This window comes from Coregonus lavaretus (genome assembly GCF_964263955.1).
Source record: "Coregonus lavaretus genome assembly, contig: HAP1_SCAFFOLD_2173, whole genome shotgun sequence".
Lineage (NCBI taxonomy): Eukaryota > Metazoa > Chordata > Actinopteri > Salmoniformes > Salmonidae > Coregonus > Coregonus lavaretus.
Genome location: NW_028156760.1, coordinates 76,354 through 83,170, shown reverse-complemented (window position 1 = coordinate 83,170; position 6,817 = coordinate 76,354).

The following is a 6,817-nucleotide window of genomic DNA, read 5'->3' as shown; positions in this document are numbered from 1 at the left end:
TGTGTGTCTGTAGTCTACTAGTAGTAGTCTGTAGTGTGCTTCTGTAGTCTACTAGTAGTAGTCTGTAGTGTGCTTCTGTAGTCTACTAGTAGTAGTCTGTAGTGTGTGTCTGTAGTCTACTAGTAGTAGTCTGTAGTTTGCTTCTGTAGTCTACTAGTAGTAGTCTGTAGTGTGCGTCTATAGTCTACTAGTAGTAGTCTGTAGTGTGCTTCTGTAGTCTACTAGTAGTAGTCTGTAGTGTGCGTCTATAGTCTACTAGTAGTAGTCTGTAGTGTGCTTCTGTAGTCTACTAGTAGTAGTCTGTAGTGTGCTTCTGTAGTCTACTAGTAGTAGTCTGTAGTGTGCGTCTATAGTCTACTAGTAGTAGTCTGTAGTGTGCTTCTGTAGTCTACTAGTAGTAGTCTGTAGTGTGCGTCTATAGTCTACTAGTAGTAGTCTGTAGTGTGCTTCTGTAGTCTACTAGTAGTAGTCTGTAGTGTGCTTCTGTAGTCTACTAGTAGTAGTCTATAGTGTGCTTCTGTAGTCTACTAGTAGTAGTCTGTAGTGTGCTTCTGTAGTCTACTAGTAGTAGTCTGTAGTGTGCTTCTGTAGTCTACTAGTAGTAGTCTGTAGTGTGCGTCTGTAGTCTACTAGTAGTAGTCTGTAGTGTGCGTCTGTAGTCTACTAGTAGTAGTCTGTAGTATGCTTCTGTAGTCTACTAGTAGTAGTCTGTAGTGTGCGTCTGTAGTCTACTAGTAGTAGTCTGTAGTGTGCGTCTGTAGTCTACTAGTAGTAGTCTGTAGTATGCTTCTGTAGTCTACTAGTAGTAGTCTGTAGTGTGCTTCTGTAGTCTACTAGTAGTAGTCTGTAGTGTGTGTCTGTAGTCTACTAGTAGTAGTCTGTAGTGTGCTTCTGTAGTCTACTAGTAGTAGTCTGTAGTGTGCTTCTGTAGTCTACTCATCAACTTTTTATGGAATTATGGAATGATTCTTATCCAATTAAATTGTCAACAAAAGCATGCTCCTGTGTTGTTTGATTTGAGGAACATTTGCTAACTACAGAATGTGTAGCCTACATATCTGGCGTGTTTGCGTGAGGAAGAGAGTGTACATGTGTGAGAGAGAGAGAGAAAACATGTCCAAGTCTTGTGACATGTCAATGTCGAAAGTAAGAGAAGAACTGAACTCTGTACTATTGAGTCTAGGGCCGATTGCTCAATTGGCCTCATAATCAAAGGCTTAGCATGTCATTCCGTGGGACCACAGACGAGTAAACCACCAATAAGCAATAATAAAACACCTGTTGTTTCAATGACATCACATCAATCAATAAACAAATGCCCTGTCTCTGTCCGTCTGCATGTCTGTCTCAGTGGATCAAGGGAATACATTATCAAAGGACAATATAGCAGTAAAAAATAGTTTTGTGATTAAAAACGAACTGACCTGTTTGATAGGTGGCTATCCCAAAGAAGAGGCTGTTCACAAACATAAATGACAGTTCAAATATTTGTGTCTGACAGACAGCTACTGCCTGAGAGGAATTCTCCACAGTCTCTGACTTGGATACTCTCATGCAAAAGTGGTCAGAAGCTTTTTGAAGTGTAGCCTACTAGTCTAGGAGGTAATGGGTCCATACAGGGTAATGGGTCCATACTGGGTAATGGGTCCATACAGGGTAATGGGTCCATACAGGGTAATGGGTCCATATGGGGTAATGGGACCATACAGGGTAATAAGTCTTTACAGGGTAATGGGTCCATACGGGGTAATGGGTCTGTACAGGGTAATGTGTCCATACAGGTTAATTGGTCTATACAGGGTAATGAGTCCATACAGGGTAATGAGTCTATACAGGGTAATGAGTTCATACAGGGTAATGGGTCTATACAAGGTAATGGATCTATATGGTGTAATGGGTCCATACAGGGTAATGGTTCCATATGGGGTAATGGGTCTCTTTCCCCATGCCATGCTAAAAACACATAGGCCCTAATCTAAGGACTATGTATATATGATCTAATCCCTATCCAGGAGAATCAAGGGAACTGGTAGATAGATCCAGGAGAATCAAGGGAACTGGTAGATAGATCCAGGAGAATCAAGGGAACTGGTAGATAGATCCAGGAGAATCAAGGGAACTGGTAGATAGATCCAGGAGAATCAAATGCATTGGTTGATAGATCCAGGAGAATCAAATGAACTGGTAGATAGATCCAGGAGAATCAAGGGAACTGGTAGATAGATCCAGGAGAATCAAGGGAACTGGTAGATAGATCCAGGAAAACTGCATGTTCTCTCTGACTGTATGTGATCCATGACATGGGCCTACAACACTGTGAATAAAACCATCATTTTTGATCACCCTACTCCATGTGCTGCCAGTGTGCTCCAAAGCCCAGCTAACTCGTGTAAGTGATAGTGCCATCCTAGCAACCTGGCCTAGCAACAGAGGTGTGAATGGCCCGCTGTAGTGGCGCAATAGGGTCAGCTGAGGTGGGGGTTGGTAGTCTCTGCTGTAGATAGAGAGTCCAAAAGGGTTCTGAGAAATGTTCAGAAAAGACTGTATGGGTTTTCTAAACCCTTTAAGGAAAACCACACTGCAGGCCAGGTTCACTCAGAATGTTTACACCATATTTGAAGGACAGGTGTAGTTTCAAGTCTATATGACCATGTCTGCGAGAGAACCAGCTTCAAGTGTGTGGTGGATGAAAGGAGTTAACACCTACGAAACATTGTAAACAACCCACCCATTACATTCCTTCTCTCCTTCTTGAGCAGTAGGCCTGTCCCTACTTGAATTGAGATTCCTCTGGCTCTGGGCTGCCGAACAGAGAGGACTTTAGGGAAGGGAGATGAGGGGAGATAGATGGGGAAGGAATGATTGGCTCCACAGCCCACACCCTAGAAACCAATTTCAATACTGTTATGTAAGGTAGGAAATAATGTAATGTAATTAATTTAAATATAATATATATTTATATTTTAGTCATTTAGCAGACGCTCTTATCCAGAGCGACTTACAGGAGCAATTAGGGTTAAGTGCCTTGCTTAAGGGCACATCGACAGATTTTTCACCTAGTCGGCTCGGGGATTAGAACCAGCGACCTTTCGGTTACTGGCACAACGCTCTTACCCACTAAGCTATATAACATTGTGGCGCCTCATTAAACGTAACCATTACACTCAGTCTATATTATCAATCAATCAATCAAATGTATTTATAAAGCCCTTTTTATATCAGCAGATGTCACAAAGTGCTATACAGAAACCCAGCCTAAAACCCCAAACAGCAAGTAATGCAGATGTGGATTGAGTTACAGTGGATTGAGTTAGTCGTGAGGTGATTGAGACGGGATAGCTGTTTTTACGCTCACTTAAAATGATAGCAAGTATATGACTTGACAGTAAGATATTTATGAGGGGGTCAACTGAACTATAGGGTTGTTCGGATGATTGTATTTTGAAACCAGTCTTCCAAATCGTACAAATATCTAGACAAGGCATTTCTGGATTGTGGGTCGGCTGCTGTGATGTGCACATAGAGGGAGGACAACAAGGTGTCACATCAGTATCTGGAAGGCACATATTTGTAGGGATGATCTGATGGGAAGCATTGCTTAATGGAACTGTACCATCAGAAGAGCCTTGCCAATAAAACCATGTTTAACGTGGGGGTAGTATTGGCTACACAGGCCTCCTCATTCTAGCTAGTCCCTGCTGCTCTGATTATTGTGTTTTTAAATCAACCATATGAACCCCTACCCTTGACTGTTACATTTGCATGGATTTCTTTTATCCAAAATTATTAAAGATGGCAGTCATCAACCAATAACGTCTGTTTATCTTCATTCATTTTGTTTGAGACAGATACTGGGATACATGAAGTTGCATTCATTTGCATAGGCCTTCGGAAAGTATTCAGACCTCTTGACTTTTTCCACATTTTATTACGTTACAGCCTTATTCTAAAATTGATTAAATTGTTTTTTTCCTCATCAATCTACACACAATACCCCATAATGACAAAGCAAAAACAGGTTTAGAAATGTTTGATAATTTATTTTAAAAATAACAAATTACATAAGTATTCAGACCCTTTACTCAGTACTTTGTTGAAGCACCTTTGGCAGCGATTACAGCATCGAGTCTTCTTGGGTATGACTCGACAAGCTTGGCACACCTGTATTTGGGGAGTTTCTCCCATTCTTCTCTGCAGATCCTCTCAAGCTCTGTCAGGTTGGATGGGGTGTGTTGCTGCACAGCTATTTTCAGGTCTCTCCAGAGATGTTCAATCGGGTTCAAGTCCGAGCTCTAGCTGGGCCACTCAAGGACATTCAGAGACTTGTCCCAAAGCCACTCCTGTGTTGTCTTGGCTGGTCGTTGTGCTTAGGGTCGTTGTCCTGTTGGAAGGTGAACCTTCGCCCCCAGTCTGAGGTCCTGAGCGCTCTGGAGCAGGTTTTCATCAAGGATCTCTCTGTACTTTGCTCCATTCATCTTTGCCTCGATCCTGACTAGTCTCCTGCCACTGAAAAACATCCCCACAGCATGATGCTGCCACCACCCTGCTTCACCGTAGGGATGGTGCCAGGTTTCCTCCAGACGTGACGCTTGGCATTCAGACCAAAGAGTTCAATCTTGGTTTCATCAGACCAGAGAATCTTGTTTCTCATGGTCTGAGAGTCTTTAGGTGCCTGTTGGCAAACTCCAAGCGGGCTGTCATGTGCCTTTTACTGAGGAGTCGCTTCCGTCTGGCCACTCTACCATAAAAGCCTGATTGGTGGAGTATTCCAGAGATGGTTGCCTTTCTGGAAGGTTCTCCCATCTCCACAGAGGAACTCTAGAGCTCTGTCAGAGTGACCATCGGGTTCTTGGTCACCTCCATGACCAAGGCCCTTCTCCCCCGATTGCTCAGTTTGGCTGGGTGGCCAGCTCTTAGTGGTTCCAAACTTCTTCCATTTAAGAATGATGGAGGCCACTGTGTTCTTGGGGATCTTCAATGCTGCATACATTTTTTTGTGCCCTTCCCCAGATCTGTGCCTCGACACAATCCTGTCTCGGAGCTCTACGGACAATTCCTTCGACCTCATGGCTTGGTTTTTGCTCTGACATGCTCTGTCAACTGTGGGACCTTATATAGACAGGTGTGTGCCTTTCCAAATCATGTCCAATCAATTGAATTTACCACAGGTGGACTCCAACCAAGTTGTAGAAACATCTCAAGGATAATCAATGGAAACAGGAAATTTCGAGTCTCATAGCAAAGGGTCTGAATGCTTATGTAAATAAGGTATTTCTGTTTTTTATTTTTAATACATTTGCTAACGTTTCTAAAAACATGTTTTCGCTTTGTCATTATGGGGTATTGTGTGTAGATTGATCAGGATTTTTATTTATTTAATCCATTTTAGAATAAGGCTGTAATGTAACAAAATGTGGAAAAGTCAATGGGTCTGAATACTTTCCAAAGGCAGTATATATACAGTATATTTATTAAATACATTACATAGCCTACTACATTACAAACTTGTCGTTGGTCTATTACTAGGAGTAAGAAGGAACCATGGACGATTTAAATGTGTTTTGTGTTATCTGACAAAAACACACAAGGAAGGGGAGCAGTTATTAAGAATTGAAGCAATCAGTGTGCACATGTTATGTCTAGACCAATATCAGCCACAATCTTACAGGCGCAGTGCATCACCAGATTCAAACATGGATTACGTGTGGCCGAGGGGTTCATGTTGATTGTATAGAGATCGTGACAGCCGGTTAAATGGCGTCCCTAGACAAGGCAAGAACTAGATGTATGTCAGGAGAAGTCCAGTATTATCATAAGGAGAGTTATACTTGGAATACGGGGGAGGAATGGAGGGGAAAAGAGAGGCAGAAGAGGTCTAAGAGAGAGAGGGAGGAAGAGGGTGAGCTTGAGTCAGTTAAAAATGGCGGGAAAAAGGGAGATGGTTTGTTAAAGAAAAATGGTAGAAAGTGTAAGCAGAGTGAGTTGAAGACAGGAGGAGAAATGGAAGTAAGTGTAAGCAGAGTGAGTTGAAGACAGGAGGAGAAATGGAAGTAAGTGTAAGCAGAGTGAGTTGAAGACAGGAGGAGAAATGGAAGTAAGTGTAAGCAGAGTGAGTTGAAGACAGGAGGAGAAATGGAAGTAAGTGTAAGCAGAGTGAGTTGAAGACAGGAGGAGAAATGGAAGTAAGTGTAAGCAGAGTGAGTTGAAGACAGGAGGAGAAATGGAAGTAAGTGTAAGCAGAGTGAGTTGAAGACAGGAGGAGAAATGGAAGTGAATGGAGGCGAAGTATCAGGGGTGGTAGGTGTGGTGAAGTTTTCAGAGCCCAAGGTTTGCACCGAGGGTTAGGATAAAGATGAGTCTGTGACAGTAGGAGTGACGTTTTTGGAAAAAGTGGACCCTTGCCTTTTGGCTGATCCATTTGTGGTTTCAGGGTGGGTGAAAACAGAGTTGGGTGCTGTGGAATCGGTGAGGGTAACCAGAAGTGGTCTTGTGATAATTATTTGTGTTTCTGCTGGTCAGAGGGAGCAGGCGCTCCATGTTAAACGAATGGGGGCAAGAGATGTGAATTGTTTTACTCTCAATAAAAGGGCACCATTGAAAGGAGTGATTACTGGGGTAGCGGTAAATGTGAACGCTGACCAACTGAAGGGGAAGATTCCTGGTGTTTGTGATGCTCGTCGTTTGGTGCGACGCAGACAGGGTGGCGTGAGTGGGGAAACAGAGTCATTGTCTGTTCTTTTGAGTTTTGATGTTGAGTCTTTGCCCGACAAAGTGATGTTAGGATATATAAGTTATCCGGTACGAGCTTTTGTGCCGA